This window comes from Taudactylus pleione, unplaced genomic scaffold (genome assembly GCF_031769625.1).
Source record: "Taudactylus pleione unplaced genomic scaffold, aTauple2 ptg000016l, whole genome shotgun sequence".
Taxonomy (NCBI): domain Eukaryota; kingdom Metazoa; phylum Chordata; class Amphibia; order Anura; family Myobatrachidae; genus Taudactylus; species Taudactylus pleione.
Window position 1 is genome coordinate 752,465 of NW_028284418.1, and position 13,436 is coordinate 765,900.

General features: G+C 45.2%; 1 protein-coding gene and 1 pseudogene across 5 annotated transcripts in view; both read left to right on the forward strand.

Annotated features, from left to right (window-relative positions):
* The window catches only part of RPTOR (regulatory associated protein of MTOR complex 1), a 319,880-nt gene that overhangs the window by 86,271 nt on the left and 220,173 nt on the right, over nt 1–13,436 (forward strand). The window lies entirely within an intron of this gene.
* Nucleotides 10,741–10,859, forward strand: LOC148540849 (5S ribosomal RNA; annotated as a pseudogene).

Genomic DNA, 13,436 nt, shown 5'->3' on the forward strand with positions numbered 1-13,436 from the left:
TGCCCAATATCACTGCTGGGCGGGCATTTACAAGTTCCCGCCCAGTTGTAATGTTCGTCACCAACGACCTCTGCAGCAAGTGTACGGCTGACCGCCCACACGCACAGCACGATGTGCTGATATATCGGTCATTGGCTTTGCAGCACAGCCGACACGATATGTCTGTGAACGATGTTTTTCAGACATATCGTCGTGTTGTACCCAGCAATTCCCAAACATGAAATATGGGCTGCAATTGGCAAATAAGGGATGATGGAACAAAAATGTATAATAAAATCATTGGATTAGTTAGAATAAAGGCATCATAATACAGCTCACTATTGTCATGGGTAAACAAAATTTAGAAATAACAAAATCGTTTTCACTATTGTAGACAACAATGGTTAGAAGAATAATTAAAAATACAAATAATTTAAAACCACAGTATCACAAGTGAAATATCAGGCATAAAAATAAAGCATAGAAGAAAAATGACATTTTCACTTAAAGCTGCAATGCATTCATAGCACCTGTCCTCAGCCTGAGGAAGTAATTAAGCAGAATCCTGAGCAAGAAAAGGCTTTTCATACATTAAAGGTAGTGCTTTGCACTCAACCAGTTTTGATGACCCCTTACTTTAAAAAGGAATTTGTTGTGCAGACAGATTCATTGTATGCAGGGCAGTTTCTAGCCAATCTGGCTCCCAGTGCGAGAATTCAAAATGCGCCCCCCCCATTATAATATTTACTTCTCTGAGCCATGTAATCAGTGACATTACTAATAATGAAATCATATTTTACGTGCAGCTCACTGAGGTGTGGAAAGGGGATTGCTGCGTGCGGCGAAGCCGCGTGCACCTGGATAGGGTGTGTGGCAAACTAGGAGAGGGCGTGTCCCAGTGACATTTCCCCAATTTGTCACTTTTGAGGGTTGGTCTCTCCAACTTCCTTTTTTACAGCCTCATGCCCCGTCTCTCCAGCCTTTACAGCCTCCTGCCCCATCTCTCCAGCCTTTACAGCCTCCTGCCCGTGTCTTTCAGCTTCAACTCCTCTTGTGTCCCTCAGTCTACCCCGTGTGTCAATCAGACAGACCTCGTTCGACAATCAGCCAGACCTTTCCCTGCTTGTCAATCAGCCAGACCCCCACTGTGTCATTCAGCCAGACCCTCCCCCTTATTTGTCAATCAGCCAGACCCTCCCCCCATTTGTCAATCAGCAAGACCCTCCCCCCTCCATTTGTCAATAAGCCAGGCCCTCCCCCCATTTGTCAATCAGCCAGACCCCTCCTGTTTCTCTTATGTGTCCGCAGCCACCAGCCTAGCGCAGTGCACACTTACCTCCTTCCTGCTGCTGCTTGTTTCTCAGCGACGGCGTCTCCTTCTGCATTGCTGCGCCTGCTAGCTCCCAGCCCCAGGCCAGTCCTTTCCTCTGCGCAGAGCCGAGACTGAGCGCGCACTGTGATGTCATCACATCGCGCGAGGCCGGGGTAGGAGTAAAACTTAGATGCAGCAGGGGAGGCGTGGCTCGGGAGGTTCTAACAAGTAGTACGTTAGACCTCCCGGCTTTTACTTACCAGACGTGCTGCAGACTGGCTAATGAGTGGTCTGGTGCACCGCCAGACCACCCGTTAGTTTCGCCTATGGGTCAGGGCTGAGCGCCCCGTGCGATTGCACGGGTCGCCTGCCCCTAGAAACGGCCCTGATTGTATGTAGTGATATGTGCTGTTCTGTCTCAGAACAAAGATGGTGCAAAGCATCCTCTTATTTATTTAAGTAGGAAGCTGAATATACATGAGAGATATTATGCCACTGTTGAAAAAGAAGCATTGGCAATTAAGTGGGCATTAGAAACATACAAATACTACCTTTTGGGAAGAACATTTTAGGTTAATTACTGATCAGGCTCCTTTGAAATGGATGTGTGCGAAAAAAAAAGAGCATTGGTAGAAAAACAAGATAGTCCTTGGCATTGCAAAATGTAAATTCTCAGTGGAACATAGGCCAGGAAGCCAACTGGTCAATGCAATGTTTTGTCCTGGTTTTTTTTATAGGGACTAAAGTTGTTCCACTCATCAGGTCAAAACAGAAGGGGGGGGGATATGTGACAAAGCACTGGGAAAGTTGTTGATGGGTGGTATACAGGGCCATAACTAGGGTGGTATGACATGTGCTACGGCGCAGGACAGGCAGCGGTGTTCGGGCCTGACAGTTTTTTGTTTATAGGCATTCCTCTTTTATCCCCAGCATCTCCTGGCCGCCCCTATCTCCTCCCTGGCTGATTCCCCCTCCTTCTGCCCACCTCCCGAGGCATCTTCAGTCACATCCTCTTTTATTTAACACACACAGCTCTCTGCCTGACCATTTCTGATGGCAGGCCTGAACACAGCCACGGATTCCTGTCCCAAGTGTTAGCAGAACACCTTGAGTACCCTTGCCGGCGAGTTCAGCTGCCGATGCAGGGTACATACAGGGATCTCCCCACCGCTATTTGCTGCATATGCACTACAAGTAACAATCTTTCTATACCTTCAGTCTACACTACCGGCTCCAGGCTTGTGCACAGCTCTTCTGATGGACAAATCCTGCTGCAGGTGCAGCTTTACCAGCGCTCTCCTACCTCTAGAGCTGGTGATTTATACTGCATAATTATTGTTCATCATCACTGCAGCCAATGGACTCACACTGTATTTGGCAGCGACACCTGGATAACAAAAGTCCAGGAATGATGATGATTGTCCCTCTTTCAGAGTCCCGTTTTTTGGAGGGAAAAATCCGAACACGGCGTGCAAACCCGAGCCTGCACATCCCTAAACATAACCTATAAAGAACTTATTTATACAGCTATCATTGATTAGGACTGTAGGCCACTGCATATTATTACCCACTGCTCAGTGAATCAACACAATTCTTGTGAAGATATCTTGACTTTAAATTCCACCTTGTCAATGGTGAAGTCATACTTTGTATTGTCAGCATAAGGACCTTGTAGTTTAACAAATCTCCAGCTGCAGGCCTTTGCAGTTAGCACTGTAGGAATATAAGTATCATGTTTAAAGGGGAGATGCACTAAGCCTTGAAGAGTGATAAAGTACCAACCAATCAGCTTCTAACTGTCAGTTTATAGAAATGACAGGAGCTGATTGGTTAGTACTTTATCTTTCTCCACTTTATCACTCTCCAAGGCTTAGAGCATCTCATATCTGTTATCTCGACACGTGGGACTGTGAAGATCCAGATGGGTATTCTATGTAATGATTACTATTTATATAACGCCACCTATTCTTAGAATGACAGGTGTCTCTATCCCTTTTGTTTTATGGTAAGGCATAAGTCATGTCTCAAAAGTAATGTGGTTGCAGCAAAGTAGGAGAAATATGAGAGATGAGGAGGAAAGAGGGGCCAGTGGGCTGGAGATATGTGCTGACGTGCAGTGTTCACACTGTACATAATGGACATCATGTGGGCAGGTTAAAGGGATTTCAGTTTCAAAGCACAACTTATATTGCAGTGCTGAAAATGAGGCCTGTAATACGTCTCCTGTTGTGTAGAATATGCTTGTCACACCAAGTTCCACTTTACTGTTACATTCATGCTGTGCTAGCATATTCCGGAGGACTGCACAGGGATAAAAACAACGTTATTTAGGGGTATAATGGCTCAAGTAGAGATAATTTCCCTTATTTATGAATTGCCATAAGTGTTAGGTCTTATTTCTGCTATGAAAATATTACATAAACCTGCTGGAGCTTTATTACATTACAATACATTTGTGTACATACCGTTTGTATAAGGTACACCACTTGAAGTGTAGCGATACAGAATTAGACTATATAGATTAGGCCAGTGGTTCCCAAACTTTCTCTGTTCGTGGCACCCTTATTGTCTCAGAATTTTTTTGTGGCAACGCTAAGTCATGGGGTAGATTTCAATTAATGTTGAGGTTCTCTTGGAACAATAATAACCTCTTGTGTGCATTAGACATACACCTACATACACACATATAGGCTGAGTTACACATAGATACATACATACAGGCAGAGTTGTACGTACAGACAGACAGGGTCACACACAGACCCATAAAGGCAGGGTCGCACATAGATAAAAACAAATACAGTAGACAGTCAGGGTCACATATAGATGTGTACATACAGGCAGGGTCACACATACATACATACAGCCAGGGTCACATAAACATAATATGGTGGTCACACATACACACACACACACACACACACACACACACACACACACACACACACACACACACACACACACACACACACACACACACACACACACACACACACACACACACACAGAGAGGGTCACACAGTCACAATTAGACAGACAGCCTGAGGTATCTCTCACCTTGATTTGCAGCCAGCAGCTCCTTCCTCCTTGCTGTCAGTTTTGATCCTAGCTCCCTGTCAGCTACAGGACTCGGAGGTGACATCAAGTGAAGGCGGAAGTGCGGTCTCATGCCCTGACAATCGCTATTATTTTGTCTCAATTGTAGTATGTGGTCACCAATAATAGAAGTTTGTACCCTCGTGGGCTTGCTTCGCTCGCTCACGCTTTGGGCACGATAGCTCACATCGCTTGCCACAGGTTACTATTCCCACACTATGTCCACCTGGATAGTACTGATGACGTCAGGGTCCTGTAGCTGAAGGGGATCTAGCCGCAACCATGCTGCCAGGACATGCTGCTGTACTCCCGCCCTCTGTTAGGGTCAGAGGAGCATGTGTTGATCCCCACCAATCAGAGCTCAGCACATGCTCTTCTGACCCCAGAGTCTCACTAGAGCAGTAGGAAGGAAGGTCTGGACCTGCTGCTGCTCTGTATTCTGACCCCCACCTGGCCCTTCTCAGACCCTAATGAGGTTATCCCAAAATTAGGCGAACTGCATGGCCCCAGAGACTGGTGAAAATAGTCTTATAAAAAACATTCGGCAGTAGGCAGGCAAGCCCTTACAGCCTATTCCGTTATATGGATAATCAGGCTGGGGTGCGCGGCACAGTTTGGTAAACACTGGACTATGCGTTCTTCATGTATAAAGGGTTTATGCACTACATTTACATTTTACATCTACCATACTGCTTTCTGTTTTAGAGTTCTTTTTTTTTTTACTTTTCAGTGATAGTGTGGACCTATATTAGCCTATTGGTTCATTAAGAACTAGTGATAACATTGAGGTATGAGACACTCTGCCTTATGTTCAGAAATGTTACTGATTTCTAGTCAGTTGATAGCCTGTGTATTGATTTGTTTGTGCTTGCTTTCACAGAATGTAGTTGATGAGTCTGCTTTAAAATATTTCAGTCCAGGTTTTAAGGATATCTATGCTTGAACACAAGTGACTTAATTAGTACCTCATTCAATTTGATTTAACCAACTGAACTCAAGCATGGATATCCTTAAAACCTGTACTGTAATGGTGGAGTTTGGGAAACTCTGCCCTAATGTATGATGGCACTAAACCATATTAAAAGTCAAAACAGTGGACAGTGCCTAACATTTTGTGGTACATCAATTCTCTGTAAAATTCTATGGGCACACTACTAGTAGAGAAACCAAGAGGTTAACACACTGATATCCAGCAGTGGCAGCCTCTAGTAAACTGAGCTAAGCCTCTAATCCTCTTCTCTCGAGGACCCAACAGGCCATGCAGCTCTGGGATCGTTCTTTGTGAATTGTAATGAAGTAGTGCTCATTAGGATCTTATTAATGGTTTGTTACAAAGTTCAGCTTGATGTTTTCCAGGAAGAGGTGGGCTCTTTAATAGCCATGCACTTGTTTAATTAGTTGTTTTTTTCTTTTTGTTTTCCATGGCTGTATTCACTCCAAGATGCAAATAAATTTAGCAATTATATCTTGATATTTTAGGATGAAACCAAGCTTTTGTTTGTGTGTCAAGTTAGCCAACCATGGCTTGTTTTTAATGAATGCATTATTTTATTTACTTTAAAGAGGAACTCCATGGATGTTAGTTTAAAATTTTTGCTCTTCGGATCACAGCTATTTGTGAGCACGCAGCCCCTGTTGCCTCCTAGGGGTATATTTACTAAAGTGAGAGTTTTAGAAGTGGAGATGTTGCCCATAGCAACCAATCAGATTCTACTTGACATTCAATTTGCACCTTCTAGAATATAATAGCTAGAATCTGATTGGTTGCTATGGGCAATATCTCCACTTCTAAAATCTCCCACTTTAGTAAATATACCCCCTAAAGTAATTGTCACAGGGCTGTGAATGGGAATCCTTGGAATCCAGCTATTTGTGGGTATTTCATATGAAAAAAATTATTCCTGGCAGTTTTGATGTTCTATACAAAACAAATATATCATTGTTTTAAAATTAGAAGTACCTGTATTGTAAAAGTAGACTTATACTAAATAGTAAAATATGAGGAACAAATGTGGGACCTGCATAAACAATGTCTTATTCCTTAGTGCAGACCCCTAAGTTGAGTACCTCTGCTCTAGAGGGTATGCTCTTTTTTTTTTTTTTTTTAAGAACATGTTATAATGGTCTTGAAGTAAAGTCACAGCGCTCTAAATACACCATTGCATGCACAGAATAAGGGGATCTAGTCAGGGTCCCAATGGTCAGGATGCAGACGGTCACAATACTGACAGTGACATCTCGACGGTCACAACCCTGACAGATCCCTACAGTAAGTGTTTAGTAAGTGTAAGGTTTAGGGTTAGCGTACCCAACCCAGATTAAAACAATAGTCAGTATATTATCATTAAATTGTTTTGCTATGCCGTCTCTTCCGTTGTCTTCAAGTGAAGCTAATTTATGCATGTAATAAAAAGACCAACTAATATTTGTATAAATGGGGAGTTCTGATGTGATCGCCTCAGTATTCATTATTAGATGAATAACATATTTTCCCCTGACTTTGTGCCTTTATATGGTCACGGAACTGCTCAATGGCTTATAGTATCGATGTAATTTAAGTAAGAGGTAAATGATCTTGTACATTGCTTACTGATAAGAGATAAAGCTTTGATCCATAATTCACGTAATAAGCACTTTTTGCATTTTTTTACCATGACATCTTATTTTCTTGAAGGATTTTTATTACAAATGACATGTGGTAGCAGCCAATATCTTACTGCAGTGTCGGATTAATGGATATGCTCACTAAATATGAAAGGCGCTTACATCTTAGAAATGTATCAACAGAAAGCAAGGCAACCTCTAAAGGATATCTGATGATCTGTAGCACCTTATAAGAAATGTATAGCAGTTATCTTGGTATTTATTACTGAGAGGACACGTGTGAGTGAATAAAATCCTTCCCTTTTTCGATTTAGCTGATTCAATATCTAATTCAATCTCCCAGAATTCAGTTGGACAGGAGAGTCTTATGTTAAGAAGATGGAGCATTAAGTATTCAGTAATGTCAGTCATTTCCAGCTCATTAAACAAAGAAACATTTGCTTCACTCTTAAATTGAGAGACCAGACAGGAGATGTTACTTGATAAATTGCAGGCACATCTCATGCTTAATACCTTATATCCCTTTCTGTTTTCATTTGATCCATTATCCAAAACACTTAGCACCTTGGGGTTTCTGAGTAAGGCTATTTTCCCATAATTTACTGCTCAATGGGGAAAACATATTTAAAAATGATCTTGGTATTTCTACACACTGCCCCTGTCATTCCCCATATCACAGAATTGTTTAGCGGCGCTCCTCACAGTAAATGAGCATATTAAATTTCATTTGCAGGGCTAAGCATTGCTTCTTCATGGTATTTGGATGTTCTGGATAAAGGACTCCTGGATAAAGGTTCCCGTATGTTTTATAGCTGGGTTGGGTCATGCTAAAAAAAAAAAAAAAAAAGGTTAGAATTCGAGAATGTGCTCGTGTTATTCCTGTCTACCTCCATTTTGTTTTAGACAGGTGGCCAAAGAGCAGAGGGAAGTGCCCATCTTACCAGTATAGGTGATGGACATGCTTTACTTTTCTCTCTACAGTGCCCATTTATCAATAACTATTTGTGTCATATTCCCCGAAAAAAAGGATATCCCTAGTTTTCAGGGGATATACGCAAATATTTAGTATCCCTGCAATGTATTATGGATGGACTGCAGCAGGTTTCTTCTTCGGGGTCCATGGAGTCCACAGCCATTACGTTGGGTATGAATCCCGGTCACCAAACAGTTAACACAAACGAGCTCTCTGCTCCCAGGATGCACCGGGGTTCCTCCTCATATACCCCACCCCCTGCCTCAGGTAGCTAGTTCTTCCTGTTTGGTGCGTTCACCACATAGACAGTGGGACTGCTGGAGCAGTCCTGCAGACGAGTAACAAAAAAAAAAAAAGTTTTACTCTCTATCTCAGCGGGTGGTCTGAGCTGTCCTGGAAGCAGCCTCGCGCCTGATTGGAGGCGCACCGGCCACGCGCTGCAACTACCTCCTCCGGTGTCGTACCTCTAGCCTTGGCAGGGAATTCGGCAGGGGCTTTCTGGCCCTGGACCGCAAACTAATCAAGGGGATGGCAGGTAAGCAGGTGGTCGCGGCGGCCGCTGACGCCGGGACCACGTGGCGGTCCGGCCTCCGGCGGTGAGACTATCCAGAGGCGCGCTGCGGTCAGGAGGCATACGGCTTGTTCTCCTAGCCTAGACCGCCGGGATTTGATGTTCCTGACCAGCTGGGGCTTGTGGCGGCGGCCAGGGCAGTTTACCGGGCAGGTCCAAGCAGCATAGGGGTACGCTTCCCCGGCGGCCCCTCCCCCAATCCACACGCTAGTTCAGTCCTCTGGCACAGTTGATTGTGGATTGCTCTTCCCAGCCTCCATATAGGGCAGCCAGAGTGTATGTCAGTTGCTCTCTGAACGCTGCTCCTACAAGAGAGGACGTTGGGCAGTCTCCCTTTATACCTTGCGTACTGCTGGTCTAGGTTTTTACAGGGCTCTATCCTACCTAAGCTCAGGCTGATTGTGGTAGTGAGAGCTTATATGCATATGACTCGCAGAGTGTTTATGCATGACATGTGATTGTTGTTTTTGTGGATAGGTGACTCCTGTAAACTATCACTGTCTTTTCCCTTAAACCCTTTCCTACGGGTGTGTGGGTAATTAGAGTGAAACTAAATCACGTGTGTACTCAGAACTTGTCATTATTATGTCTCAGAGTCTGAAGGACAGGCGGCTAAGGTCCCTGTGCTGGGGGGTTTTCCCCACAGGATTTCATACAATCTGAATTATGTGGTTACTGTGTTAAGTAGACAAACCTCCCAGCTTCTGGATAGGAACTCCCTTGGGTTTCCTTTTCCCAAATTATGGACCAAAATTGCTTAGGGCAGGTTGAACAGGCTCAAATATCCTATTAAGCTGCTGTGCTTTTTGATTAAGAGCCTATGGCAAACGTACTGCTTAAATGCGTTAAGTTTTGCTGAGTTATGCTGCCTTTGTTTCTGAAAAGATGTGTGAAGATGAACACATTACATTGGCCCCAGCTGTAGGCTATATGGGCTATATTGTAGTTCACATATACTGGTAGGGCTCGGTTGCCCATCCCCCCTCTCTCCTAATTAGGAAGACTCAGCTGAGTTCAGTACTGATTGGGGGGGGGGGGGGGGGAGTTGGCTATCCCTGAGTATGCCTTGTTCCCAGGAAAGTGCATAACTTTGGAATCCTACCAACTTTTGTTGCTTGGATTTAGTACCGATTGATGAAAATTTACAGGTAGATTTTGCAAAACTGGTCAGTTAGGCATGAATGTGCTACTGTTCAAAATTTTATTTTCCTGAAACCCCTAAACTGTGGTTAGGGGTTAGAGAGTGCATCACACGTATGTTTTCTGTAAACCGACGCTTGTAGTAGGTTACTTGCAAATGTTCTCAGGAGATTTGGTTCATCTTCCTGGGTGCCTCTCTGTGGATGGCCAGGTTATACAGAGCTTGATGTCCTACTTAGCCTTGTCGGCTGTTTGTAGTTGACTAAAAATATTGTTGCATGTGTGTATATATGCCTCCACTCCGGTGATCAGGTCATACAGAGCTCTAGGTCCTACCTGGTGTTTGGTAGTTGGCCAGAGAGCTTAGTGTGTATGAACAGTGAATATGCGTGTATGTATGTATATATATATATATATATATATATATATATAGTTATGTATCATGTGCATTACATGTGGCTTATGGAATTTGCTGTATTATGCTGCCTTGTCAGCATAAGTCTATTGGTGCGTACACACTGGGCGATAAAGTGGACGACTGAACGATATCGTTATCGTTCAGTCGTCCACTTTATCGTCCATTTTTAACATCAAAACGATGAACGATGACGACGACGCGCGTTCCCGCGGGTCGTTCGTCGTCATCGCTCATCGGGCTGACATGCAGGCCAAACTGACGATCTCGTCAGGTTGCTGCATGTCAGGGAATGGGGGAGAGAGCCCGTCGCTGAACGATATCGTTAATGATATCGTTCAGCGGCTGTGCTCAATGTCATGAACGACATTGAGCACAGTCTGCCGGGGACAACACTACACGATATCGCTCAGGGATATCATTACATTACATACCATTACACTGCTGTTTCTCCTCATGTAACCCGCTACAAAGATACGTGGGTACATTGGATGTAAAATGATGGTCACATTAATACTAGACATTGGATAAACCTTGTATGTCCAATGAAAAGGTAAGACAGATGGCTGGGGCCCCTGAGTTGGTGACATGTGTGACCTGTAGCAGCAGCCCCTACGGTTATGCCCTCTATTTCCATCATGAATGGACATTTCACCTACAGCCATACCACACTGGACATGCCCAATCTCATCTGACTTTGGAAGCTATGCTGTGTTGGTCCTGGTTAGTACTTTGATGGGAGACCACCTGGGAATACCAGGTGCTGTAGGCAGTATTTGAGGCAGGCATCATCTTTAGTAGCCTTTCAACAATTACTACAGGCTGCTAGGTCTTTGCAGCCAAAGACCAGATGGCGTCTGTCCCTTACGCGGGCCAGGCCACAGAGAGGGGCGATGGGGGTGACCTCACTGGACTTAATATAAATGGGTTGTGGTGGTCACTGTTCTAAAGAGTCACCACAGTAGTCAAATCTACCAGATCATAGCGTAGGTTGTGGACAGGGTGGCGACTCCTGCGCTAACCCTGATATTAAGGTATCTTCAGCAGCTGCAACCTACCTGGAGGGACATGTGTGCTCACCCGGATCAAAAGGTGACTTCGTCCTTAGCAGCCTTCCAGCAGTTATGGCAAGCAGCTAGGCTAGTACAGCCAAAAGAATCAGAAGGCGGTCGGTCTCACGCTCCGTCCAGCCCTCAGATTCTGGTACATCTTCTGGTGTTTAGGCACGGGTCTCCTCCCAGGAGTCACTCTCAAAAGAGGAAGACCGTCTTCCAACAGTACGTCTCCTCCCTGATCAGAGGGGTCAAAGCTATGCTTGTGGAGCCGGTATAAGGAGAGGCTCCAGTGTTCTAATGCCAGAAAGTTGTGAAAGCCTCCCAAATCTGACTACAGCCAGATCATACTGGACATGCCCAAGATTGTTTGATCTTGATGGCTAGGCAGCATTGAGCCCAGTTAGTACTTGGATGGGAGACCACCTGAGATACCAGGAGTTGTAGGGAACGTAGTATGGAGTTTCTCTGGGCAGAAAAATCCATATTACCAGAAAGGTTGAGGCCTTATATCCCTTTCCAGTACCATTGGCATTCGCCTTTAAATGTTCCACTGATAGGAGATTGGAAGCCGGTTTTCAGGGCAGTCTTTCTCTGTCAGGAGCTGTTATTTGCCCGGCCAGGGTACGGCCGGGGTTCCAAACAAAAGCACAGACGATCTGTCTCTCGCCAGAAGAGCGACTATCCGTTAAAGACGTTTGTCGCAACAAGGGCCGCCCGTTCTGGACCTGGATGATACCAGCCTCCGCGGGTGGGGAGCAGTGACAGGTCGACACACGTTTCAAGGAAAATGGGGGACAACGAAAGCAGTCTCTCCGTAAAACGTCCTGGAACTAAGGGCAGTATTCAGGAGTGCTTTTCAAGCTCAGGAAATACTAAAGGGACAGGCCGGTCTAGGTGCAATCTATCAACACCACCGCAGTAGACTGCCTCATCCATCAGGGGGCAGAATGTCATTTTCCAGCAAGATTGGTTGTGTTCATACCAGGAGTCCTTAATTTGGAAGTGGACTTCCTAGGCCAGCAGGATATACGCGCCAGAGAGTGTGGGCTCTTCATCCACAGGTATTTCAGAGCCTTGTGGATGGATGGGTCTTCTAGAGGTAGACCTCATGGCCTTGAGTCACAAGCACAGGCTCCCCAGGTACGGGCACAGTATTTGTGGATGCTCTGGCAGTAGAGTAGAACTTCAAACTAGCGTATTTGCTTCACCCGCTATCCCTCCCTCTAAGGGTTAACGGGAATATGCAACAGTAATACTGATGGCCCCTGCTTGACCCAGACACTGCTGGTTCGCCAACCTGCAGAGTCACTCCATAGACACTCTGTGGCCTCTTCTGCTAATACAGGATCCCTTCCTTTAGCTAGACCTGACTCGTCCATCTTGGACGGCATGGTTCTTCAGACCTCCGTCTTGAAGAAAGGATGTTCTGTAGTTCAGAGGATAAGAAACTTACTTCTGGCTGCAGTTATTAAAACTTTGTATGTTCTCCGGGGTGAACTGAGAAAATGTGGCCCTAGGGGGTTAGATTTCTCGAGTATGTTCTTCTCGTCAGACTGGAGCGTCTCTGATCTAGCAGCACTTTCTTCCCGCTTTCCCGTTTTACTAAGTCATCGGGAGAGAGCGGTACTTCATACTAGGGCGGAATACCTTCCAAGAGTGGTATTCTGGTTCTATATGAATGTAGAGATTGTGATCCCAGCTTTCAGACTACAAGCCTCTCGGTAGGTGAGGCTTTCCTTGGATGTTGGCCGTGCGCTACATAATTATGTGGATCGCGCCAACAGCATGAGGAAGTAGATTCCTTTTTGTACTGTATGACAGTCATAAGGCTGGCCAGCCAATAAGCGGACGCTGGTCAGATGGATTCATATGACGATTCCTCAGGTCAGACTAGTCTGGTGGTGCCAGACTCAGTAAAGGTACATCCACACGGTGAGTGGGGCCTTCGTGGGCGACCTGCTCAGGTGCCTCTGCTGAATAGTCTTGCAGGGCAGCCACATGGTCTTCCGTCCACACCTTTGTCAATTGTTATGCCTTTGACACTTTTGCCTCTCAGGATGCCTCCTTCGGGCGTAGGGTTCTCCTCTCTTCTGAGAGTCAGGAGCGTCCCCGCCCGTAGGTTTAGTGCTTTGGGATATCCCCAACGTAATGGCTGTGGACCCCATGGACCCCGAAGAAGAAAATAAGAGTTATGGTATAACATACCTTTGTTAACTCTTTTTCTTCGAGGTCCATGGGGTCCACAGGACACCCACCCAGATGCACCTGTAGTTCTGGGGGAGGTTTCCATAGTT